The 27,043-nt window shown below is 39.4% G+C and overlaps 1 long non-coding RNA gene across 26 annotated transcripts in view; it reads right to left on the bottom strand.

The window, feature by feature from the left end:
* Positions 1-1,030: 1,030 nt before the first annotated feature.
* Positions 1,031-27,043, bottom strand: part of LOC110743051 — a 553,234-nt gene continuing 527,221 nt past the window's right edge. For 19 of the 26 annotated variants that reach the window (XR_004184210.1, XR_004184217.1, XR_004184218.1 and 16 more), the window contains 3 exons: positions 19,879-19,953; positions 18,398-18,640; positions 8,251-13,261 (listed from right to left, as the gene is read on the bottom strand). This is a non-coding gene — a long non-coding RNA (uncharacterized LOC110743051). Of the gene's footprint in view, positions 6,419-8,250; positions 13,262-18,397; positions 18,641-19,878; positions 19,954-27,043 lie in introns of those variants that run through there. The other 7 variants (XR_004184225.1, XR_004184220.1, XR_004184216.1 and 4 more) reach the window with 7 other exon arrangements.

The following is a 27,043-nucleotide window of genomic DNA, read 5'->3' as shown; positions in this document are numbered from 1 at the left end:
AGAAAAGCATACATTTTTATTCAATCTTATCTGCTTTTGTAAAGACACACACACACACACACACACACACACACACACACAAACAGGTTATAGGATGTGAGTACCTAAAAGGACACTTACAGACCACTAGCTTCAATCTCATTACTTTTTAGAGGAGGCAGCTAATGTCTACAGAAAAGTGACTCATGTAAAGCCACTACTTGGTGGCAGTTACCATGACCCCAAGTCCAGTGCTCTTCCTATTTTGCCTAATATAGAAGCCTGATCCAAACTTGTTTAGTAAAATACTTTCAACATTCTGGAAAATTATTTACCATATTCCCTGATGTTCAGTGCTGTTGCAGTTTTGAATCATTTTCTCTGTGCACACAAGTTTTTCAATGGGAAGCTAATAAAGGTTAAAATACCATTGGAGAATAGGGGCAAAAATAATTTTTTAAAATTTATATTCAGGGGTCCAGGTTATAATCCTAATGTACTACACTCTGCCTTAATTGCATAAGTGGCAATTTAATTATTTAAATTGTAATCTATCTCAAAACTACTGACTTTCGTATTTTATACTCTGTGTTTCTGCAGAGCAGTGGAAAAGCCTGGCAGAAAGGGAAAGAAGAGGGTGGACCATATCTATGTTCAGACAGAGAAAGGAAAAGACATGTATTAGTCAGTTTTCACACTACTATAAAAAAAATACTCAAGATTGGGTAATTTATAAAGGAAAGAGGTTTAATTGACTCCATTCCACATAGCTTAGGAGGCCTCAGGAACTTACAATCATGGTGGAAGGGGGAAGCAAATACATCCTTCTTCACAAGGTGGCGGGAGAGAGAATTGCAGAGCAAAGGGGGGAACAGCCCCTTAGAAAACCATCAGATCTTGTGAGAACTCACTCACTATCATGAGAACAGCATGAGGGAACCTCCCCCATGATCCAATCACCTCCCACAAGGTCCATCCTCCAAAACGTGGGGATTACAATTCAAGGTGAGGTTTGGTGCGGGGGGAGGGGGGATGGTACACAGAGCCAGACCATCTCAGGACATTTAGCATAGAAAACAACACCAGAAAAAGTTAACTTGATGCTAACTAGTCTGAAGGAAAAAGTAAATCTCACCTAAGTTCAGTCTTAATGCTTTTAGAATTATTAATTGTAAGTATAATTGAGCTCTTCTCATCTCTCAGAGTATTCAAATACCTTAAAACCTCAAATAGAATTACTAAAACATTGTAGGGATGCACTTTACAGCTTGTATGGCAAAAGTTGTCTTTTTGCAATGTCAATTTACAGAACGAAAAGCAAAAACAAACAAAATGTCCAGAAGTACTTTGTGCTCTTTACAACTGAGTTTACTCTAGAGTTTGAATATCAAGTCTCAGGTGGCAGCATATTTGGAAGTAGTCAGCACATGGATATTTAAAGCCAGTGAATCAAAAGAGATAGGTCAGGGAATCAGGGCAGATAAAAGTCATGAAAATCCAGGCCTGTGTCATGCCAACATGAGAGGTCTAGGAGATGAGAAACACAATAAACTGAGAAGAAAATGACAGTGAGGTAAAGGAACTAAGGGAGAATAACAGCTTAAAATCCAAGTGAAGAAAGCATTTCAATTTGTTTGAAGTGGTCAACTATGTCAAAAGATGGAGTAAGATGAAAAGAGAGAATTGATTTTTGGCTTTGGCTTTGTGGGAGCTGGAGATCTTGACAAACACTAATTCATAGGAGTGATATAAATACAACTTTAATTGGAGGAGTTCAGGAGAAGATGGGAGGAGAGGACATGCCGCCTGTCAATTATATGAGCTTAACTATAAAGGGGAGCAGAGAAATGGGGAGGTAGCTATAAGGAGATGTATGGTGTATGAAGATTTTCTGTCTTACTAAGACAGAAGATATGAGAGCATGTTTTGATGCTAATGAGATGATCCAGTAAAGAAGTGGAAATTTATAATGCAAGAGAAAGGGAAGCCAATTGTGGGATGAATAACTTTGACTAGGCATAGAGAACAAGATCCAATGCACACATGACCAAATAGTTCTTAGATAGGAGTAAGAACAGTTCATCTGAAGTAGCAGGTGGGACAGTAGAATAGATGGGCCAAGATGCCGGTAGGTTGGTAGAGTTGGTAGGGAAAGTGTGTGGGAGTGCTTTTCAGATTGCTGACATTTTCTCAATAAAATAAAAAGTAAAGTCATCAGCTGAGAATGCAATGGGGGAGAAAGTGATGGGAAATTGAGAAGAGAAAAGGTATGAAATACTCATCCAAGGCAGTGAAAGAGTGAAAGGCTTGCGAGGGATATAATGGGAATAACTAGATAAGTAGGATCCATTCAGGGGTTTTTATGCTTTTCTCCAGCAATATCCACTTGCCTGTTCACAAATATGAGTGTGTTTCAAGAATGTCAGATTTTACATAGGTTAAACTCTGCCGAGAGAGAGGGCTAAGTAATTGAGGTCGTGTGCACAAAAGTAGTTAGAGTGATAAACTATGGAATCTAAGCTGTGTACAGAGAAAAATAAGAATGTGTGTTTTGAGGAAAAGCAAAAGGTAGGGTTAGCAGAATTGTTGGAGTTGAGATACCAGCAGAAATAAATTGGAAATATAGGTGATGGTATTTGGAAAGAGGGCTACTCAAGATTTAGTTTATACAAGGGGTACAGTTATCAGCAGCAACCAATATAAAACCAAGGGAATGGATGGCTAAGGTAAGTTGAGAGACAAAATCACTGAAGGAGAAGCCAAGGAACTAACAGTCCATGGTATTGACAGGATCAACTACATGTGTGTACACATTAAGAGAAGTGATGCTATATTGCAGTAACAACCTCAGTGTTTCAGTGGTAACAAACCTCCACACTTCTAATGCACGCAAAGTTGAAGCTCAGAAACTCTCCAAGGCTAGTCTCTCCACTGAGTTACCTAAGGAGTCAGTTTTGGGTTCTGCATTTCAACATGTGGCATCTATAGTCACTGTTGAAAAGGAAGCAAGAGAATGGGGATGGCACGTGGACTCTTAAATACTTTGCCTCAGCAATGATACTCATTATTTCCACTCACCATATCATTGCCTGGAACCAGTCATACAACCCCACTACCTGTACCATGTCCAGTAACACGGAGAGTATGTCTGGCTGCCACAGTGTAGACAATTTCTCCTTAAGAGTTATCAAGGAGTAACACGTGAGGGAAAGGTGGTGAACTGGGTGCTAAATTCTTCAAAGAATGAAGGGAATTCACCAAGAAGGTTAGATGTTACTGCAACAAAACAATTAGTAGGTAGTCTAGACTGTTGGCATAAGAAGCCAAGGCACTGTGGGCTCATCTGCTAGAAATTACCTTCTCTTTATACTAAACTCTGTCTGAAATCTGGGTACATGACATCAAATATCTGGATATTAATGAAATATTCAATCATCTAGATCTTTCCTAAGGCATTAAATCTTAAGCTACTCAGAAATGGGCTGTTGATGAATCTGATTAATACAGAGTTAGCCATATTTCCTTAGTGGATTACCAGGCTTTAAAGAATGAAAATATGGGAATAATAAAATCTTACTGAACATAATTTATTTTTTCCTTGATGATTTAGAAGGTACCTTTAGCTCCTGTGGTGACTTAGGGACATTCCTATGAACATCAATTACAATTGAACTGCGGATATGCAAGGCAATAACTCATGTGGGCTCTCTGCACACTTGGAGCTCAAGCAGGGCCGCAGGAAGAGTAATGACAGTGGGGAATGGAAGGGTCAAGAGCTGGGGAAACTAACCAGGTGGCAGGGCTTACTCTCAAGGGTAAAACCAGCAGTTGAAATAATAAAGTTCAAGGAGATGAGGGACCTTGGGTTTCAATCAGGGCTGATATGTACATCCAAGCAGTACCCTCCAGGTGCTGGTAACACAAGACCAGAAATCTCTACTTACCATGCAGGCAGATCATATGTCTCCAATCTAAGAGGTTAATTGGTTGGAAGCAGATGTGGAGTATCCAACTATTGGGATTTCTTTCTAAATCGTGGTTTATTAACCTGGCGCTGGGCCTTTCAAAGGCCAAACAAGCTGCTAATCATTGTGAGGTCCAGGACAAGGGTCTGATTCCAGCAGGAAATTGAACGGCAAACCAGGAAACCAGGGAGTTAAGCACAGGAGGAGAGGTGGGAAGAAGGGCCTCCACTTAATGAGCATCCCAGATCTCAGGCTTCAGCGAGCATGTTGATTCCAGAGTACGGTCACCTGGAGATTAGATGGGGCCTCTACTATGGTTTCAAGGAGGAGACAGAGGAAAATAAGGAGAAAGTGTCTTGGTTGGCTTTGGGTAGGGCCTAGCATAGAGCTCATTTTTCCTGAGAGGGAGGGAGGGACAGGTTGGAGAATGAAGAAACTGACATGCAGAAGTAAAAGGCAAGGAAAATTCTGATTTACTCTATTGGAATGCCAGACAGAAGTGCTCTCTTTGGAGGCTGCAGTATTACATACCCCACCCCATCTGTTTCCCAAGGGCTGTACTTCTGCTCCTCTATTTGGAGGCTAGGCAATATTCAAGTTAGGATAACGGAAGGAGATTGTTTTTGTAACGCAACTTAATTCACAAAAAAGAGTCAAAGAATGTTTTTAGTTCAATAAAGGATTTACTTATATTCTTATTTGTCTTATAGATGTTTTGTCTTTCTTAATCCCATTCTTAAAACCTTGTGAATCTAAATCTCCTGCTGTCTCCACCATGGAAAACCAGATGGAGCTGAAACTGGACCAAAGAACTAAGGACAAAAGGAAGTAGGTGCCTGCAAGGGGCATGGTGGGAGGCAGGTGTAAGAGATTTAAAAGACTAAGGAGTATAGGGGGAAAACTGTGAGGATAGGGGAATGGGGTGGGGAAAGGAGGAGGGAGGAACGGAAGAGGAGGAGCAAGAAACTAGTTGGGGGAGGAATTCAGATATACCAGTAGAAAGAGACTGTGCAGAAGCCCCAGGAATCCATTAGGAAGCCCACCCACTAAGGAGTGAGCTAGATGCCCTGAATGAGGTAGAAAAGTATTCCCAGATGTGTGCTCCCCCCTCCAATCTCCCCCCTCCACCCAGCAGAACAATCAAGAGAGGAAGCCGGGCAATGCAGAGGAAATAAGACATTTTCAAAGACACAAGTCAGAGTTGCAGAATTGCTAGTGCTGTCAAGGTAAATTTTATTCAAGTAATTCTTTTTACATAAAAAGGGCCAGTTAGAGTTATTTGTGTTTTAAACTTATTTTATTTTTCTTTATTAAAGTATAAAAAGGTACATAATTTGCCTTAAGTCTTTAGGTTCAATTTGCAAATCTTCTCATCTATTTCTAAAATGAGTAAATGTTATATAAAACAGAACAGGTTTTGCAGGGAACTTGGATTAGTGTTTGATCAACTCAAGTTACACAAAGTAAATTCCCCTTAAAACAACCAATCTCATTTTAAAAACTTAGTTAATTAAATTCCTTTAATTTTAAACTTCATTTATAAATCAAAGTACCCTATCTCATATGCCTGAGTGGGTAAATTTATGAGCTTAACAAGCAAAATCTTTCCAAGTTCTGAACAAATCTTTAAAGTTTAAATACATTAAAATGACAAATACAGCAAGTCTTAAATTCTTTTAAGCATGCCAATACTGATTACAAACTTACTGGTATGCATTTCGACAAGAATGAAAAATTACAAGAATCAATTGCATGTTTGAAATTGGAATCAAGAGGCTGATTTCTCAGATTTCATTTCAAGCCTTCCAATTTAAGTGTGGTCAGAGGGGCAGCCGCATGGGAACACCTGGAGCTCATTAGGAATGTGGACTCTCAGGTCCCAGGAGGAACTACTGACTCAGCGTCTACAGCATTAGTCAAAGAGAGGGCAGGAAAGGGGTATTTCCTTCCGTTTTTGAGCTGATATAGGTGCCAGGGTGATATGGTCCATCGATTCATCCATTTCTCCTTCTCTTTCTTCGGTTCTAGTAGCATACAACAATCCAGAAAGCAAATCATATCTTCAATCTCATATTAAAGTTTTCTAACTAGAAGAAGCAGAAATACTGTGGTTTAAAAGAATCAAGTGGCGCTGGTGAAAGATAGGTCTGGTTGATTTTAAGAACCATACTGGGCATAAAAGGAAGAGAAGTAATTTTTCTTAAATGGACCCCCTCGCTGAGTGGAAGTTACTGCCTGAATCAGCTGCACACAATATAAACTCCTGGCAGAAGTTGCTCTGAGTGAGATATCAAAGTCTTCTAGAAAGTGGGATGGGCGCTGTGACGAGTTGGTATAGCCACGTTTCTTGAACTGAAAAGGATAAAAAGATAAATAGAAAGGCACACTGTGAATGTCACATAATTAAATACCTGGCCAAAATGAGCAAGAGCTACCTTACCCTGAGCCTAGCTGGGTCAGTGTGCGGTGCTCACCTGGAAAGAGGAATAAGATCAAGTAGGTGTAAAACTCTCACATAAGGGGTCTTACCATGTGGGGTTCAGGGCTAGCCTGCTGACATAATAGTGGCATTGGAAAGCAAAGTCCTGCCACGGTCCTTCCATCAACAATGGAAACATGGAGACAAGGTCCTCCAAAAGCCAGGTACACTGGAGAGGCAAGGCCCCTACTGGGGCTTAAGAAGGAAGAGAAAGGTGACAGAAACAGAACAGACCATGTCAGAGGCTTCACAATACCTGGGAGAAATACAGAATTTGGGCCTGGGCACAGTGTCTCATGCCTGTAATCCTAGCACTCCGGGAGCCAAGATGGGAGGATCACTTGAGCCCAGGAGCTTGAGATCAGCCTAGGCAACCTAGAAAGACCCCCATCTCTACGAAAATAAAAAATAAAAAATTAGCTGGGTGTGGTGGCACATGCCTGTAGTTCCAGCTACTTGGGTGACTGTGGCAGGAGGATTGCTTGAGCCCAGGAGTCTGAGGCTGTAGTAAGCCTTGATTGAGCTTGCGCTGAGACCCTTTCTCAAAAAAAAAAAAAAGAAAAAAGAAAAGAATTTAGGAGATGGAGTCTGAATAAACAAAGCAACATTCCCTGGTGCCATGCAAGGCTGCCTCTGCAGAGGCATTCCTGTGCTTAGCTTGGTTCTAAGGCAGCTACACACACAGTGAAGAAAGCTGCTACTAGGAAGCAGGGATGCTCCCTCTGGGCACAGGAAAGCCTGAAGTCTCCTAGGCGCCCTAGGGCAGAGTAAGATGAATCCAATGGTCAGAGGGGACTGCGTTCTTGTAGAAAGGTGTCCAAGGACTTCCACTGGAAAGTCAAATGTAGGTGCCAGTCTACTTTTTGCAACAGCTGTTGCAGTTTAGGACACGAGTTAAAAAAAAAAAAATTAGTTTTATTGGACAAAGTCCAAAAAACTAAATACACCAAAGCAAACCAAAATTCTGTTCATTTTCTGTTCATACTGGGCTGCTAACATGCATGCCACACCTAACTGTTTTAAATTTGTGCCCAAAGAGAATTCCTTATAAATAAAATCCATATTCCCCTGGCACCCTTTAAGTCCTGGAGGCAGAACTTGATGTTCACCCTAGTATCATTTTGGCTCCTCTGTCTTTGTAAACGACTACAACTACCAGAAGTCTAGTGGCTCACATTTCCCCGGGAGGCTTTTGTAATGTAATTGCTAGATTAAAATAATTTTGTGTAGGAATAAATTTAAATGAAACATGTTTTCATTCAAGGTCCAGAGTGAAATTACAGACTTGGTGTGCCTACAATGTTCAGTTCAGTCGTATTCTTTCCAATGTCTTTTTTTCTTTTTTTCCATTTGTGCTGGACTGGCCAGATTTATCAGAACCTGTTTGAAACCAAGGTCATGTCTGTAATAGACAAATTAGTCTTAATTTCAACAATCGATATGCTTTTGAAAATCACTGCAAGGACAAACTAATAATTTTGAGAATACAGAAGTGTTCCTTTTGATAACAAGGTATCTGGAATAACAGTGAAGATTTTAGCCAATTAATCAATTTTCTACACAATGCTAACTATATAAATAGCTTAAAACAAATATATCAGTTGATTTAAATTTTAAATATTATTGTTCCTGAATACAACATAGTTTTCAGGTACAAAAAATAAGAAACTACTGGCTAAAAAGGGGTCATCCCTATTGTTTCAATTGGAATATTATTATAGTCTGTTGCTGACAAACAATGTCATTAGGTTTTTCTCATGAGGGTTAATTAGTGGTAACAACTAGTGACTGAGATTAGAAGGGAGAAGGTGAGAACAAAGTTCTTTCTTGAGCTGGAAGATGCTTCCTTTATATATTTGTAGGCTACAAAATTGAAAAATAATTTACCATTAGAATTACACTACAGTGGGCTATGACATATAATGTATTTTTCTTTGACTTAAAAATTTTCCACCACCAAAGATGGATTTATCCTCAGGCCACTTGTGTGCTACACCAGTGGACCTGTAACTTAAGTGGTTGCTCTGCTCAGGGGAGAATTATTGCTTCCTATTAATTTATGGTTTAGAGAATGTTTGGTGATAAAGCTGAAAAATTAATTTCAGATTGTTCCCAGAGGGGTTGCTTTTAATAGTTCTGTTAATTCACTTTGGGGGGAATCCCTATTAAAGTTTATGAAAATGGCAAAGACTCACTAGCCCATCTCTAGTCTAAATTTTATTTGAAACAGACCTCATCCTTCTAATTAGAGTTGTTAGAAGCCACTTTAATTTTGTCAATAATAATTAACATTTCTATAGTACTTCAGTTTACAAAGCACTTTATCATAATCTATTAAGTTTTGGAATCATTACAGTAGTCTAATGAAATAGTGTATTCGTTTCTTATTACTGCGACAACAAATTACAACAAACGTAGTGGCTTAAAACAACACAAATTGATTGTATTACACTGTCAGAAGTCAGAAGTCCACAACAGGTCTCACTGGACTAAAATCAAGGTGTTGGCAGGTGTGCCTTCCTTCCGGAGGCTCTAGGGGAGAATCTGTGTCCTTGCCTCTTCCAGCTTCTAGAGGACACCTCCATTCCTTAGCTCGTGGTCCCTTCCACCTTCGAAGCCAGGCAGCAATATACAGTGAGGTGTTTCTTAGGCTGCATCACTCTGACTCTGCTTCTATTCTCATATCCCCTCCCTCCCTCCCTCTTTCACTTATAAGAACCCAAGTGATTACAATGCCCATTCTCCCAGGCAATCCGAGATAATCTCCCCATGTCAAGATTTTTAATTTAATCACATCTGAAAAGTCCCTTTTACCACGTGAGCTAACACAGTTACAGGTTCTGGAGACTAAGTCATAGACATCTTTGAGGCCATGATTCTGCCTAGCACAAGTAGCAATATTTTAAATGTTTTTATCATTAGTGATGGTGATAGTAAGAGTAGATAATTTTACAGATAAGCAAACAAGATCAAAGGAGGACTAGTTCCTTAATTACGATCACTCTATTAATATCACACAACACTGTAATTTAAAACTGGTGTTCCAATGTTAATCTACTGCTTGTTCAACTCCATCATGACATGTTAGTCCAAAAGAAAATTTCCTATAAGGCATTTTTATTGAACTTTGAATGACACGTCTAGCAATTCTTTTAGGTCATTCCAAAATTGTTGCTTCAGGGCTTATTGTCAATAATGTCCACCATATTTTTTATTAATTAATTAACAGTAAACATAATTCTGGTTTTGGCAGCTCTGATAATGTACATATTTACAGAATCTCTTAAAAAATAAAGTTTTACTTTCCCATAGCATAATGGAGACTGCCTAAATTTTGTATTTTCACATATTATAACTGTGTAAACAGCAACAAGGTCAAATGAAATAATCCATAGTCCATACCTAAAACAGGAAAAGACCTACTGAATGGCAAGAGAGGAATTTGGCATTCATTCCCAATTTTAGGGCTTTTAAATAAAATCTTTTATTAGCATCATGAGAAAAGGAAAAGCAGAGTTGACATTTTAAAATACAACTGATGTCAATATAGTTGCTATGTGTGTTATTTGGAGGAGATGCCAAGAAGATGGTTTGTTTAGGGTTCAGATCAGTTTTGGGATTTGGCAAATACAAACGTGCAGGTATTTGTCTTGAATTAAACCTAAACAATTAATGAGTTATGTGAGCACATAAATTTACCAAAGCAGGCCAGAGAAACCCGTGCCTCACCTTTAATCTTTTTTAAATATTTGGGATGATAGAGGAGACTTCAGGTCAGGATTTCACAGAAAGAAGTATTAGAGACAGACACTGATTCCTCAGTGAAGATGCCAGAATTTGTTGTTCAGCAGAATATGTCAAATTTATCAATATAACGATTCAGATCAGAGAAGGAGAAAGGAACCAAATTTCCTGAAACAGCAAGTACTCTTTTGTGTTGTGAGATATATCAGTTGAATAGAAGTTGTCGATGCTTAAACATTTAGCATAAACATTCCTTATGTTTTATTGCAGACAGCTCTTGTTCCACACTAAAATGTCTGGCAGTCCAAGAGAAAAGTAACCACAATGACAAAAATCCACAATCCATGTTATTCATGGAATTGTTGAAACAACAATGTATTTTTAGATTGGGGAAGATAAAATCTAGAAGATGATTTCTTCTACTTGAAGGAAGATTATTTGGATTATTTTCTATACATTTAGCTCCGTAAGATAAAACTAGAACGAACTGGAAAAACTTTTAGGGGTAGCAGATTAAAGGCCCATTAAATATTTGTTCTAGTAATTTGAGCTACCCTAAATTAGGACAAACTACTTCATAAGGTCGTAAGTTGCCATTCCTGTGATATCCACACAGAGGTGCATCGTGATGATCATGGACTTTCTGTATTACATGAAAAAGAAAAAGAGAGAAAATATAGCAGATAAGAGCAGGGACCTGTGACTTTGGGCAAGTTGCTTAGTTATTCTGTCCTTTAACATTTTCATCTGTAAATGGGAAGAGACATAGTTCCACCTTGAGACTGTTGTTAGGTTTAAATAAGGTCAGAAAAAGGTTTACTACTATGCTTGGCACATAGTAAGTGCTTGATAAATAGAAGGCATATATACAACTAACACCATGCTAATTTAAAAAATCTAGTAACGAACACCACGACTCAACTGCTCTACAATAAAGGAAGCTTTGTGGCATGCCTTTTCTCACTTTAATTAGGATTCTAGTTTTCCATTTAGACTGTTTGGCAGGGAATATGGGCATATGGGCATCTCAGTGCATTAGTAAGTCATTTCACCAAACTGATCTTGCTTTTTGGATAGAAGTGGTCTTAGTATCTTTGCTGGACTGTATTATTGTCCTCTATTATTTACTCCCCTCTTCACTATAAAAGAACAATATGACCCCATCGATGCCATGTGACTTAGAGCGCCTTCAAGAAAATGAAGTGTGCTTCCCCATCCCATTGTAAGCCTTGGCTACGTGACTCACTTTGTCCAATACTATACGCTCAGATATAACATGAGCCACATACAAGCAGAAGCCTGAAGACACATTAGTTTTTTTCCTGGAAGTCCTGTTGCTCTTTCCCTCTACCATGAGAAATGTAGAAAAATATACATATTATGGAGGTGAAAGGTAGACAGAAAACACAGTCATTGGTTGCTTAACCATGGGGATATGTTCTGAGAAATGCTTCATTAAGCGATTCTGTTGTTGTGGGAACATGACAGAGTATGCTTACTTAAACCTAGATGGCACAACCTACCACACCTAGTCCGTATGGTATAGGCTATCACTCCTAGAAACCTGTACAGCGTGTTACTGTACTGAATATCGTAGGCAATTGTAGCACAATGGTAAACACCTGTGTATCTAAACATATAAACGTAGATATGTTTAAAGTACAATAAAAATATGATATAAAAGGTTAAAATGGTCCACCTGTATAGGGCACTTGCCATGCATGGAGTTTGCAGGGCAGGAATTTGCTCTGGGTGAGTCAGTCAGTGAGTGGTAAGTGAATGGGAAGGCCTAGGACATTACACTACTGTAGACTTCAGAAACACTGGACACTCAGACTATACTAAATTTATTTTTAAGATGTTTTTCTTCAACCATAAATTAGCCTTACTGTACTTTACTGCAATCTGTTTACTTTATAAACTTGTTTATTTTTAAAGTTTGACCTTTATGTAATAACACAGCTGAAAACACAAACATATGTACAGCTGTACAAAAATAGTTTATATCCTTATTCCATAAGCTATTTCCTATTTTACTTTTTAAACTTTTTGGCAAAAATTAAGACTAGAGCACACATATGCATTTGCCTAGGCTTACACAGGGTCAGGATCATCAACATCACTGTCTTCTACCTCCACATCTTGTCCCAGCAGAAGGTCTTCAGGGGCAATAACACACATAGAGCTGTCATCTGTGATTACATTGCCTTCCTCTGGAATACCTCCTGAAGGACCTGCTTGAGGTTGTTTTACAGTTGACACATATATGCAGAAGGAGTACACTCTAAAATAATGATTAAAAGTATACTAAATACATAAACCAGTAATATAATTGTGTATTACGATCAAGGACTATGTATTATATAATCGTTTGTGCTCTACTCATATGACTGGTGGTGTGGCAAGTTTGTTCACACCGGCATTACCACAGACATGTAATACCTTGGGCCTTGACATTACTATGGCTATGATATCACTAGGTGATAGAAATTTTTCAGCTGTATTATAATCTCACGGGACAGACCATTGTCATATATGCAGTCCCATGTTGAGGACATGTAGTTAGGTAGTGCACCGCCTATATTATACCAGCTTCTTCTAGCTGCATCTCAGAATGTGAAGCCTTGTGGCTTGCTATGGGTTCGAGACCTGGTGGGTGTCAGACCTGAATTTTCACCAGGATCCGGAGGAACAGGAGCTGCAGGAGGTGGAGAGGTACCAGCCCCTCCCCAGGCCCCCAGCCTGAAGCAGGGCCTCGCGCCCCCTTGACACTAGGCTTCTGGGGCTGCATCCACAGTGGTGCTTGTTTCTTACCCATTGTCAGGGTACAGGGGCAAGTGTTCAGCTCCCTTGGGACGAGTCCCTTCGCTAGTGACAGGTTTCATCACCAGCTGAGAGAGTTTGCTAAGTGCATTGATTTTTCTAGGTGTTAAATTTTAGGGCTGTGGACAGAGCAGCTCTAAGCTGGCAGATATGACCCAGTTGCCCTTACAAAGAGAAGAGGGCTGAGCACTGGTGATTTAGCCTGAGGCTCTCCAGACTCCCATCTTGCTTGCACGTGTGACTTCTGCCATTGGTTCTCTTCCTTGGTGCCCTGAAATGACAGAAAAATGCAATCTGGTATCAACAAATTTGGAGGTAAATGGAGACGCCAGGTGCCCTGCCCATAAAACAGATCTGGTATTTACATAAGGAGTTTGCAGAGTCCTGGTCACTTCCCAGGTTGACTGAAGGCTTTGATGCAGCACCAATGTGATCCAAAGGGTTTTAAAAAGCAGGATTGTACCAACAGTGGAGCAGAAACTGAAGCCGGATCAAAAAGTCCTTAAGAGGTTGAATGCAGTGGCTCACGCCTATAATCCCAGCACTTTGGGAAGTGGAGGCGGGAGGATTGCTTCAGACCAGGAGTTCCAGACCAGCAATGTAGTGGCACCATGAGCACTATAGCATCTGTTAGTTTTAACAATATATTAAGAATTCCTGATTTAAACAGATTTTACTTTAGCCATATGTTAGATTGAATATATAAGAACTGGATATTTGCAACATTGTCAGATATTTAAATATATTGAATGATTAATTTTTTTCAGAGAGCATCAAAACTTTTAAAAATAAAATCAGACTAAAAGTAGTTTTCATTGGCCTTAATAAACAAAAGGAAATTATCTTTTCCTTGTGAACAGCATATCCAGTTTTGATTGTTTTATTCTAATCTGTCAATCTTTGTCTTCTCATTGGAGAATTTAATCCATTCATATTTAATTACTAATACATTTGGATAAATATACCTTTTTGCCATTTGTTTTTATTTATTTATTACGTGTTCCATTATTTAACTTTCTGGCCTTATTTTGGATTAATCAATTTTGTTTTTTTAATTTATATTTTTATGCTTTCCTTTCTGCATCTCTGTGCTTCCTCCAGATCAATATCCTACTATATGAAGAATATAGAATTTGTGATGTTGAAAAATTCTCACCTTCTGTCTGAATGTGTTTATATTTTGCCTTCACATTTGAAGTATATTTTTCCTGGATATTGAATTATGGTTTGCCACATAATTTCTTTCCATAATTCAAAGATTTTATTCTACAATGATGAGACTCACTTCATTTATGTGGAAAAGTGATTCATCAGTATCACTGTTGCTTCCTTTAATGTGACTTTTTACTCCAGTAGTTTTTAAATTTCCTCTGACTTTTAAAAACAATCAATTTGACTATGAAGTGCCTAGATGTAGTTTCTCCTAGGTGTCAATACTCTTGCTTGGAATTCATGGAGTATCTTGAACACTTTTGATAAGTTTGAAAACTCTTGGTCAGTATCTATTTAAATATTATTTTTGTTTCATATGAGTGTTTAGATTAATTTTCCGTATCTCCTCTCAGTGCTTCAATATGGTCGTTTTATATTGACTTGTCTTCCTGTTCATTAATCCTCTGTTTTCCTTTGCATGATCATAGAAACAATCTACTAAGTTGTTAATTTCAGATAATGTATGTTTCAGTTCCAAAATTCAATTTGATTCCTTCTTACAGATTTCACATCTGCTGAAAATATCCCTTTTTCCTGTTATTTTCTCGAATATACTATTCAAAATTATTTTGAAGACTCTGATGACTTCAGTATCTTAATCACATTAGGGGCAGTTTCTTTTTTCTTTTCTTTTTCTTTTCTTTCTTTCCTTTTTTTTTTTTTTTTTTTTTTTTTTGAGATGGAGTCTTGCTCTGTCACCCAGGCTAGAGTGCAGTGGCGTGATCTTGGCTCACTGCAACCTCCACCTCTGGGTTCAAGTGATTCTCCTGCCTCAACCTCCCAAGTAGCTGGGATTACAGGTGCACACCACCACACTGGCTAATTTTTATATTCTTAGTAGAGATGGGACTTCACCATGTTGGCCAGGCTGGTCTCAAACTCCTTAGCTCAAGTTATCTGCCCGTCTCAGCCTCCCAAAGTGCTGGGATTACAGTTGTGGGCCACCACGCCTTGCCTTGGTCGTATGATATAGCATGCCTCAATTTAAAAATTTTTGGTAATAGACCTATGAATAAAAAGTGTTGAGGCTCTGGATAATGACCCCTTCATCTGAAAAGAAAAAATTTTTCTCTGGCAGACAGAGTATAGGCACATCACCCTGATCCTGTGATAGGATTGTTCTATGTTTATAGGTAGGTTTTCCCCTTACCCTTTGGTACATACCTTTCTCCTAAGATGTGGCATTTCCCAATTCTCAGACAAAAGTCCGAGGTAGTTCCCAGGGTCCATCCACCTTAGCCGTCTCGAAACTCCAATATTTATCCCTCTAACAGTCACAACTACTCAAATCTTTGCTGCTTTCAGCATGATTTTTTCATTTTATTTTGTACATGGGCAACATAGATATAGCAACATTTGACCTCATTTTATTACAGTTTTTCCTCTCTAGATATTGGCCTTCATGTCCTAGCAACTTTGGCAGCCCCAAGTTACAACCTCTGTCTTCTTAAGTCAATGATACTATTGTTTTCTGCTCAGACACTATTCCCCCAATGCCATGATCTGAAAAAAGCCCTTAAGGAAAAAGTCAGTGTGACTGTGAAGCTCATCTTAATGTGCTACCCTGCCATCGGTGACTGTGCCACCTTACATCTTTCCTGCATTAGCTATACTCCAATGGCTTCGACCTTTTTTTAAAATTTGTCTAGCTTTTCGTTGTGTTTGGCAAAAGTGTTAATGTTACACGAGGTACTCATTTATGGCTGAAACAAGAAGTCCTCTCTGAATACTTCTAAGGTTTTATCTTTGTCCTTTGTTTTGTGTATTGTATTATGGTGTGCCTTATGTTGGTTTTCTGTTTTTTCTACACTGGGTTTGTAAGGCTTTTTGAATTTGTGGTTAGAAGTGTTTCATCAGTTTTTGCTAATTCTTAAACATCTTTTCTAACATTGTTTTTGTACCATTTCCTTTCTCTGCTTCTAAAATTTTACTTACACATATATTAGACCAATTCACTGTTTTTCATACATTTCTTCTTTTACAAATTTGTATCATTTTCCAGTTTGTTTTTTTTTCCCTAACTTTCAGAGAAAAGGAATAGAAACAAACCTACAATTCCAGTCCTCTGTTAAGCTATGTCTAATTGGCTATTAAACCCAGATATTCTGATCTTGATTTCAGTTTTTTTTTTTCAGTTGTCTGCTACTATCCTTCATTTTAGCACAAAATTTCTTAAACATGTTAATCAGTCCACATCTGATAACTGCAATATCTGGATGACTTGTGGGATTACTTTTATTATATTTTTATTATTTCTCCTCATTTTTGTTCAATTTATCTAGTTCTCTGGTATGCCTAATTATTTTTTATTACATGCAAGGCATTGTAATAAAAAAAACTGGAGAGATAATTTGAGGCTCTAGATGACATTTTCTGAGATTTGGGTTTAATTTTGCTTCAGATATTCAATTAAGTTAAAGTAAATCACTTTTGTTTGATCAGGTATTTTGCTGTTTGAATCTGGGGTTGTTATAGATGCTCTTCTAGTTTCTTTTCACTTCTCTTTCTATTGTGCAATTTTTTTGAGGCTCCAGACAAAAACCTGGGGTCTTTCCAGATCCCTTTATATTGGAGGTACCAGAAATTTAATTTTAATCTCCTCAGCCCTGTAAATCTGTTAGAGTTCTGCACAGCGTGTCAGCCTCTCAGCTGCTATTTGCAAATGACCATGACCATGTCGAAACAAAAGGGGAGTTATGATGTGTTACTGATCATGTTATAGATTCCTAGGGTAGGCAGAGTATAAACTTTTAGCTGCAAATAGGATAACCATTTGTTACTATTTACCTAACATAATGTCAGTTTACATCTGTGGTTCTGGAGCAATAATTAACAAGTGCTTACTTTTACTCTCAAAAGTATCCCAGTTTAAAATATAAATCCACCCTGGCCGTAAATACTATTTAAGCTATGCAGAAAAATGAATGAGGATATACAGGAGTGAAGACATTTCAGGAAGAAAAAAGACCTATCAAAGACACGTAGGAATGAAGCCATATGCTGTGCTCATATCCTGCAAGAAATATAGCAGTAATGGAGATTAATATAAGGGCAATGAGTAGAATTAGGTCTGAAGACATAGCAAGGGATTGGAACGTGATGTGATTTGGCTGTGTCCCCACCCCAATCTCATCTAGAATTCTAATCTGAATTGTAATCCCCACATGTCAGGGAAGGGACCGGGTGAGAGGTGATTGGATCATGGGGGCAGTTTCCCCCATGCTGTTCTTGTGATAGTGAGTTCTCATGAGATCTGATGGTTTTATAAGTGGTGGTTCCCCCACACACCCCCTCTCTCTCACCTGCTGCCATGTGAGACGTGCCTGCTGCCCCTTCCACCACGATTGCAAGTTTCCTGAGGCCTCCCCAGCCAAGCAAAACTGTGAGTCAATGAAACCTTTTTTCTTTACAAATTACCCAGTCTCAGGCAGTTCTTTATAGCAGTGTGAAAATGGACTAATACAGAGCATGACAGACATTGGAATTAGCTCATATTTCTGTAGGTAACCGGAAGTTATTGACAGGCAAAGGTATTACCAAAGTAGATTTTAGAGGTAATTATAATAACTCATATGAGAGATGATGTTGAAATGAACAAAAGCATGGGGAATAAAAAATGAGATGAGAGAACAGATACAAGAATCATATAGGAAGTAAAATCAAATCACATCTAGTGACTGACTGAGGTATAGAGAAAAGATAACTTGGATGACATACACAGAGACAAGGATGACTCTACCCAGTCTGGCTTGGGATTATATGAATGAGAAGAGCCTAAGGGAGGTTAGCTGGGGAGGCACTACAAAACAAAAAGAAAACAATCCTGTCCTTATTTCTGCAACACGAGCAAACTGGCATGAATGTTTCCGAGCATCTATTATTATGGAGAAGTGAATACCCTCAACTTAGGGACATAGTTCTTTTTCTGGAAGGACACTGTGTTCCCTTGGGCTGCCATCATAAAATACCACAGACTGGGTGTCTTACACAACAATTTCTATTTCAAAGTTCTGGAAGTTGGCAAGTCCAAGATCAATGTACAGCTGTGCTAGGTTCCTGGTTAGGGCTCTCTGCCTTCTTTCTGTGTCCTCCTACAGTGGTGGTGGGAGGGGGTAATCTCTCTTCTTCTCCTTATCAGGTCACAGTCCTATTGGATTAGGGCCTCACCCTTAAGAACTCATTTGAGTTTAATTACCTCCTGAAGACTCTGTCTCCAGATACAATCACATTGGTGGTTAGGGCTTCAACGTATGAATTTGGGGGTTGAGGGAGGATACGGTTCAGTCCACAGCAGACACACTGCAATCTTTTATTTTATGATCTTTTCCAAGTTGTTTAACGTTTGTGTTTGGTTAAGCCAGTGAGGAGCGTTGATAATCCAGAAGATCCAGAAGAGAGAAATCGAACAAACCCTTTTTATTGCCTTCTGAAAAGGCAGCTGAAAAACACAGATGTTCATGCTTTAGTGGCTAAGAAGGTGAAAAAAAAAACACAGCAAGAAAGAAAATTAAAAACCTAAGTCAATATAATCATACTAACAGCAGGGAATGGCATCATCTTCCAATGCCTGCTGTTACGGATGGAACACTTGCCTGTCAGAGTCGATATCTGAGCAATTGTCCTAGGCATCAGCCTATGAGTGTGGGCATTAGAACTGGCTGTGGCAACGTACCTGCCTAACGACAGACCCACTGTGCAGAAAGATCCCTGGATGCCTCACTGTTTCTCTTATTCATTTCATTCTACCCTACGAGATATTCATTTTTTAAAACACTTCTATCAAAGTATATTTTAAATATAAAATCTGCATGTTTTAATTATACAATTCAATACATTTTAGTTTATTTACAGAACTATACAATCATCATCAAATTACAGAACATTTCAATCACACTAAATAGAAACCTTGTGCCATGTACAGTCTCACTCCCTCTCTTCTCACTCCCTCTCATCACTCCCTCCTCCTCACTCCCTCTCCCAGCCCAAGTTAACCACTCATCTACTTTATGTGTCTGAAGATACTCACTTTCAAGATGACACTGCAAATGCATAGCTTTCTCACATTTCATTTACTTCCCTATGTATTTAGCCTTAAAATACCGAAATAAATGAATAATGGATTTGATTCCAGCCCCAGGACCTTGAACATTGGAGTCTGTTTTTAAACCACAGAGATCCCTCATGTGGATGGTGACAAAGAAACCAATGTGTTGAGCCATTGTTTTCCATTTTCATTCTGCTAAGACTCAGATGAAATGCTGCTGCCCAAACTGAGGAAGTGGACACCCTACGGAGCCCGCGATTGCAAAGCCAATCTGGCCGTTATGTTTATAAAGACAAACGAGATGCCGGTTTGTTAGACCCCTGTTTCAGTTCACCAAAATAAAAATCGGTGCGCAGGAAGGAAAAGAGGGAAACCTGCCTAGGGGCTCTGCCTCCACACATGCATAACCTTTGCTCTTCCCTCCATTGTGTAAAATATGCCACATCTTCTAGTTTCACAACCATGAAACCATATGTGTCTGTAAGTTCTTGACATTTCAGCTCATCTGATTGACCATATTTCAGTACCTGGTTAACAGAGATTTTGGAAGGTGTTGGATCTAGTTTGGAAGCTAGATCTTCCAAACTAGCTTATCTAGTTTCTGATATTATTATCACCAAATAAATACTTACTGAACACTATGCATTAGGTATCAGGAGATGAGAGAAGTAGCAGGCACAGGTCTCCACCATCCAAAGTCTAAGAAACTAAGAAAAGATAATTTCATCAGCAAAGTTCAATCAGGGCATTTGTAAAGGGAGTAGAGTGAGAAAGTATACCAGTCTTGAGAGAGGAGCATGCATATTTCAAAAAAGAATACTCAATGTTAAAATTACCATGACTGATTTTTAATAATAGTGTTTAGTACATTTTGAAATTCTAGGAAATATTGAAAATGATGAGATTTTCATATTTATCAAACACAGACACAAGTTTTTCAAATTTATCGCTCAATTTGTACTCATTAAAGAACAGCACAAAATTCATTCTTTGAGAGAGTTACAAGCAGTAATGCTATGAAAGCCCAGAAGAGAGATTACTTTAGATAACGTAAGAGGGCTTCATGGAGGAGGTGATGTCTGAGATAGACAATTGAAGTTTGTTTGAGTCAGATAGGCAGATAGAGAGCAGATGTGGAAGCACAGGGCCTGTTTAAGTAGCAGAAGGTGTACAGAATAGCTTAAATAAGATCATTCATATGGATAAAGCTGCTCAACCCTTTACCAGGCAGAATGACAAATGGCAGGGTAAGGTGATAGAGGACCCAGGCAAAGTTTATAGCAACTCTGAAACAGCACCAAAAATGAAAAATGGTCAAGGCTTGGTAATTCTGCTGAAAGGAAATGGAATGTGGAAGAGCAATGGGGAAAGAAGAGACAGGTTTTAATATCACCAAGGTTTCCAGAGTGCATGAATAAGAGAAGTGCATACCATTAGCAGAAATAAGGACATAGGATGAAGAGCCGGTTTGGAAGATAATGTGATTGAAGACATTGTAGTGCCAAAGTTGGCACAAGAGGCACACTGACCGCAAACCATAGGCCCCTTGATTCCTTCTGCAGTATTATTAAGAGAGGCTGTCCCGATATTGTGATAGGCCAGCCTCGCCCACACTCCACAAGCTTGGGTGTGAATCCAATTTCTCCACAAACCTGCACATTAAGGTTTATCAAGATCACTCCCATCCTCCATTCTCTCTCCCCAGAATAGGAGCTGCTGATGTGAAAGTCGATCGAAACTAGTTCAGATTCACAAACCTCAAGTTTATGAATCTGCTTCTTCTATTGTATATATTCCTTGACTATACATCCTTGTCACAGAATTGTAATTAAGACAAAAAGCAGTTCTCTAGTGGAAAGAACACAGGATTTAGTTTAACCAGAATGGGCTTGGCTTGGAATGCCAGTCCCTCCACTAACTAGCTTTCGTCTCTTTGACCTTAACTCTTCCCACCTGAAAAATAGAACTAATAACTTTTATGTTGTGAGGATTAAACTTTTTAAAAACATACTTAAAATATCTGGACTGGTTCCAAAGTATAGCATTTATCCCCCCACCCCCTCTTTCTAGATTAACGCTTGAGTCTGATACTAAAAGATGAAAACATCAGTCTAATATTGGGTGAAGAAATTTAGTGGCAAAAGCCACTGGTATGGAATGTGGAAATGTGGGATAGAAGGTTCCTAAATGTTTATGGAGTCAACTGTATTTATTACTTATTTAGGCACTTGGTTATATGCTATTTTATTTCCCATGTGTATGTTTCATTGTGCCCAAAAAGATTGAAAACTCTTCAAGGGCAGATACCACGAATCATTTGGGTTCTTTGGCTCTCAACACACTGCACGTGTAAAATCATAGTCTAAAATGTGTTGTATTCCTTTGCCAGGGCTGCCATAACAAAGTGCCACAGGCTGGGTGGCTTCAACCAGTGGTCCCTAACCTTTTCGGCACCAGGGACCAGTTTCGTGGAAGACAATTTTTCCACAGACCATGGTGGTGGAGGGGATGGTTTGGGTTGAAAACTGTTCGATCTCAGATCAGCAGGCATTAGTTAGATTCTCATAAGGAGCGTGCAACCTAGATCCCTCGCATGCGTAGTTCACAGTAGGGTTTGTGCTCCTATGAGAATCTAATACCACTGCTGATCTGATGGGAGGTGGAGCTCAGGCAGTGATGCTCACTCGCCCACACTCACCTCCTGCTGTGCAGCTCAGTCCTTAACAGGCCACCAACTGGTACAGGTCCACGGCCCGGGAATTGAGGACCCCTGGCTTAAACAACGAATTTATTTTCCCACAGTTCTGATGACTAGAAGTCCAAATTCAAGGGGTGGCAGGTTTGTTTCTTCTGAGACCTCTCTCCTTAGCTTGTAGATGACCATCTTCTCCCTGTCTTCTGTGTATTTCCGTATCCATATTTCCTCTTCTTAGAAGGATATCAGTCAGTTGGATTAGGATCCACCCAAATGACCTCGTTCTAACTTAGTTATCTCTTCAAGACCCTAGATCCAAATACAGTCACATTCTGAGGCCCTGGGGGTGAGGATGTCAACATACAAATTTTGGGAGACACAATTCAGCCCATTGCATGTGTTTACCATAGAATAGCTTTTTCTGGTTTGCAAAAAGCTGACATATACACCATACCATTTATCATTCAAAACAACCCGGAAATGCAGTTGGGATAATCATCATTTCCATTTAACGGGTGAGAAAACTGAGGCTCATGGACTAGATAGTGGAACCAGGACTCAAACTCAGGACTTTTGAGTCTAAATATAGTAATCTTTTCACCTTATCACATCACCTGTGTGAAATGAGAGGCTGACAGTAATTAGATGCCTAAAAGAACACACGTATGACTTGTGAATGATGTATTCTGTGCTACAGAGTGAACAGAAACCACGCTACCTTTACCTCTCACAAAGCAAATGGCAACACAGCAGACATATCATCAAATGTCTTTGCTTTTGACTAGAAATTATGCATTCAGTATGAAACCTAATTATTTAATGCTGATCAGAAGCCTTGATTGGCAGAATTATACTCTTTGATATGAAAATAACATCCCATTAGTGAATTTGGTTTAGTAAACCAAAAATTTTAATAAAATGCATGGATAGGAGAAGGAAAATAATGAAAGGGTCCTTGATGGTAAAACTCCAGCAGGCAGGAAACCAATGGCTCCAAGATCCTTTTCATCTCTAAGCCTCAGTGGCTCTTACATCTTTCCACCGCTTTGGCACACAGCTCAATGCCAGACACATAGGAGCTGTTCAGTATGTTTTGGATTTAATTGAAGCTGATTAAGCTTCACCACTCAGACGCTACACATTATGGAGCACCCCTTAAAATACCATCAAAACTACCTATCTCCAGCCTCTTAACTCTAGAGGTCTCACAACACTTTGCTCACAAATCCTTAAAACAGGAATGTGAAGTAGGAAGATGAAATGTAATATACTGTCCTCTTAATGGGTACTCATTACCAAATAAGGATGTATTTTCACCCTCACTTGCTCTCACTTTCTCTTTGTCTGTCAAAACTTTAAACCTAAAGAACAATTCAATTTTATGGAGAGAGGTCAAGTGTTCTTATTCTCCCCAGTCCCACATTTTAAAGCTATCACTTCAAATGCCTGAGTAATTTCTACTAAACCGATCTCTTTAAATAAAAAGCACCATATAATAAAATATGACTCCTTTGGGACTAGAGATTCAGTTAAGGATTTTCTATAAATTGATGTGGGTGCCTTCTAACACGTACCTAAAGCAACAAAACCACAGTGGTTGCTGGGTAGAGTTTTGTATCAGAAATATAGACTGAATTAAACAGTTCTGGCTGACTCTTTCAGGAGTAAGATGAAATCGAAGTGGTAGAAAGATTCCTAAAATCAAGAGTGAGCTCCCTGAAGGCTGGATCAGGTCACAGTTGTATATGAGCTTAGAATATGTGATGAATAAACACGCAGGCCTGGCTGAGGTTAAAAAAACAAAACAAAACAAAACAAAACAAAAAAAAACCGGACTTGTTCAGGTTTAAGAAAAATGCTAAGTCAGGAATGTTTATTTGCCAAAATGTACCCAACTCTTCCCTGCATTTGGGTTCTAGTGACCTTAAGTCATCCCCTAGTAACCTGAATTCTCTAGATTTTCAGCATTCAGATCTTTATCTTTTCTTAGACCCCAAACTTGCCAAATTTTTGCATCTGATTCAAACTAACACTGAACTAGGTCTTGAAAATCAACCCACTTCTTTGTTATAAATTGTTTAAATGAGATATAAAGAAGGCAATTGGCAGGGCATGGTGGCTCACATCTGCAATCCCAGCACTTTGGGAGGCTGGGGTGGGCAGATCATGAGGCCAGGAGATCGAGACCATCCTGGCTAACAGTGTGAAACCCCATCTCTACTAAAAATACAAAAATTAGCTGGGCGTGGCAGCACGCACCTGTAGTCCCACTTACTTGGGAGGCAGGGGAATTGCTTGAACCTGGGAGGCGGAGGTTGCAGTGAGCCCAGACTGTGCCACTGTACTCTGGCCTGGCGACAGAGCAAGACTCTGTCTCAAAAAAAAAAAAAAAAAAGAAAAGAAAGAAAAAGAAAAAAAAGCAATTACTAAATACGGAAATAAAGACTTCATTAGTGACAGGGTCAGAACTTGAAGGGGACTTCTACTTCTTAGTTAACATCTATTTCCCTCTGCCATTCCACTGTGGCCCACCAATCAGCTCATACTAAACTCATACAACAAAGGCCTCATATTTACAATTTATTATGGACCTCAAAAATGAGTAAGTAGGGCTGGGCGTGGTGGCTCACGCTTGTAATCCCAGCACTTTGGGAGGTCAAGGTGGGCGGATCACGAGTTCAGGAGATCGAGACCATCCTGGCTAACAGAGTGAAACCCCATCTCTATTAAAAAAAAAAATACAAAAAATTAGCTGGGTGTGGTGGTGGGCACCTGTAGTCCCAGCTACTCAGGAGGCTGAGGCAGTAGAATGGCGTGAACCTGGGAGGCGGAGCTTGCAGTGAGCCTAGATCGCGCCACTGCACTCCAGCCTGGGCGACAGAGCAAGACTCCGTCTCAAAAAAAACAAACAAAACAACAAAAAAAGAGTAAGCACTTTCGCCAAAGAATTGGGTCTAATTTCAACAGGAAGACAACAAATGAGATTTTCAACCCCTCTCTAGTCACAATGTTGGCTCATAATTCTATCTATGTGTTGCTTCTCTGCTGCCGTGTGGAAAGCCAAGGGGCTGGTAGCAGTGAATAAGGTGGTGTTTCAATGACCTGTAACTCCTAACTTCACCTCTGTCATTTAAACCTTACTTTTATTTATGGCAGGATAATATTGTGAAATATTAGCTTGTATTCCTTGATCCCTGCCCCATTTATTCAGCTAAAGCATTTTTTATTCATTGCTTTAGAGAAGGCATACCCCAGAAGAAGGCTAAAAGAAAAAGATAAATGGAGTCAATTCTTGTTTTAAAAAGCGTAGTTCTCAAGAAGGAATGGAAAAAAGTAATAGGCAATAGTCTTGAGAGTATATTCAATAAGGAAAGCCAGGCCATTTTACTCCCAAACGAGACAGTTTCACTACACAGAGGAGCAGAGGGTAGACGGGAAACAGACTTCTGAGAAACAGCTGGGTAGATTTGGGCATTTTAGATATCTAAAATGAAAGAGGAACATATTTTTCCACACTTAAACCTAATTTTGCTTTTGAGCCTCTGATCCCTGGATCATAACTTCAGTTTAGGGATTGCTCCCTCTTCCCTTTTGCATCTGTAGAGGAAAAGAAATATCTTCTCCACACTCATCACTAGGTTCATGTCTGAGGCCCATAAAACAAAAGACAGAATCAACAAGAGAAAAACAGAGAAACTTATTTAAGTTTTACATGGTACAGGAGACTTCTTAAGGAAATGAAGACCCAAAGAAACTGTGAAACCTGTATTTTTTATGCTAGGCTTGATGAAGAAATTGATAGTTGTGGAGAAACAGGATTGAACAAAGGGGCATGATCTAATGAAAATAAACGGAGGGGAACTTAGCAAGGCCTGTGTGTTCAGATTCTTCTCTGTGTCAGACATAAGGATGTGCCTTTTCTCTTGGTTTAGAAATGGTACCTCCCTAATGAGGGTCTTAAGACCTGCTTCAGGGAAAGGTCAGAAAATCCTTCCTAGGCTTTATGACCTGTGTCACATGAGAAGGGTGAGGGGAAAGGTAGAATGACCTTCTTGGAACCTCCCTTGTAAAGATTATGACAGTAAGAGAAATCTAACATGACTAACTCCATCTTGCTTCTAACGTCACAGGCTGGCTCTTTGCTCATTTCTGGGTGTAGGCCAAGCTAATTACGGGAGGAATTTAGTTTATAGCTTAACTTTGAAGCAAGGATAATAATAGCACCTCCCTAAAACTGACCCCCTCCTTGCTTGAGGGCAGTTACCAAACAGCCTTTTAATGAAAGGACACAAGATTAGGATTATGGAAGAGGCCCAAGTTCTGATAAAATGTAGGTTTAGTTTCTATCATGTCTTACTGCTCAGAAGTCATGGGGTCAGAGGTCATATAATTTATAACTTTCCCAATTGATCCTACAGATAATATCACCTATTTTAGAACCTAAGATTGGTCTTTTGAGATGTTTTTCAGACTGACCCAAGCCAGACTCGTGACTCATGACTCAACGGGTCCCGTGGCTTCCCACCAGAGGTGACTCAGTACACAATGTTGGGGTCCGCGTGTTTCCTAAGCAAAGGAATGAACACACAAGACAACACAAGACAAGACAAACATGGCGGCCGCCTCGAATGGTGCGCTCTGCTTTATTTTATACAGTTTGTACAGTTTGTGGAATGTTGCCAAGTCACAAGACACCAGACACATTGTTGTTTTTCTGACCTTTCCCTGACTTTCTGGATTTTCAGGATGTTTACACATAAACAAGCCCCCAATGCCCTGCTTTGTTTGCAAGAGCAGGACTTATTGGGAACGCCCTGCTTCGTTTGCAAGAGCAGGACTTATCGGGAATGCCCTGCTTCGTTTGCGAGAGCAGGACTTATGGGGAACACCCTGTTTGCAAGCACGTAGTCCTCTACACACAAGGACCATTTTCCACACCCCTATGATTGTATCCCCAACCAGTCAGCAGCACTTACCCCACAATCCCCTGCTCACTGAACTATCCATGAAAAACCCTGACCTCTGAGGCTTCAGGGAGACTAATTTGTAGTAACCGTAATTCTTCCATGTGGCCAGCCTCCTGTTAAACTCTTTCTTAACTG

This window comes from Papio anubis, chromosome 6 (genome assembly GCF_008728515.1).
Source record: "Papio anubis isolate 15944 chromosome 6, Panubis1.0, whole genome shotgun sequence".
NCBI lineage: Eukaryota > Metazoa > Chordata > Mammalia > Primates > Cercopithecidae > Papio > Papio anubis.
The sequence above is the reverse complement of the archived record's forward strand: the minus strand, read 5'-3'. Positions and strand labels throughout refer to the sequence as shown.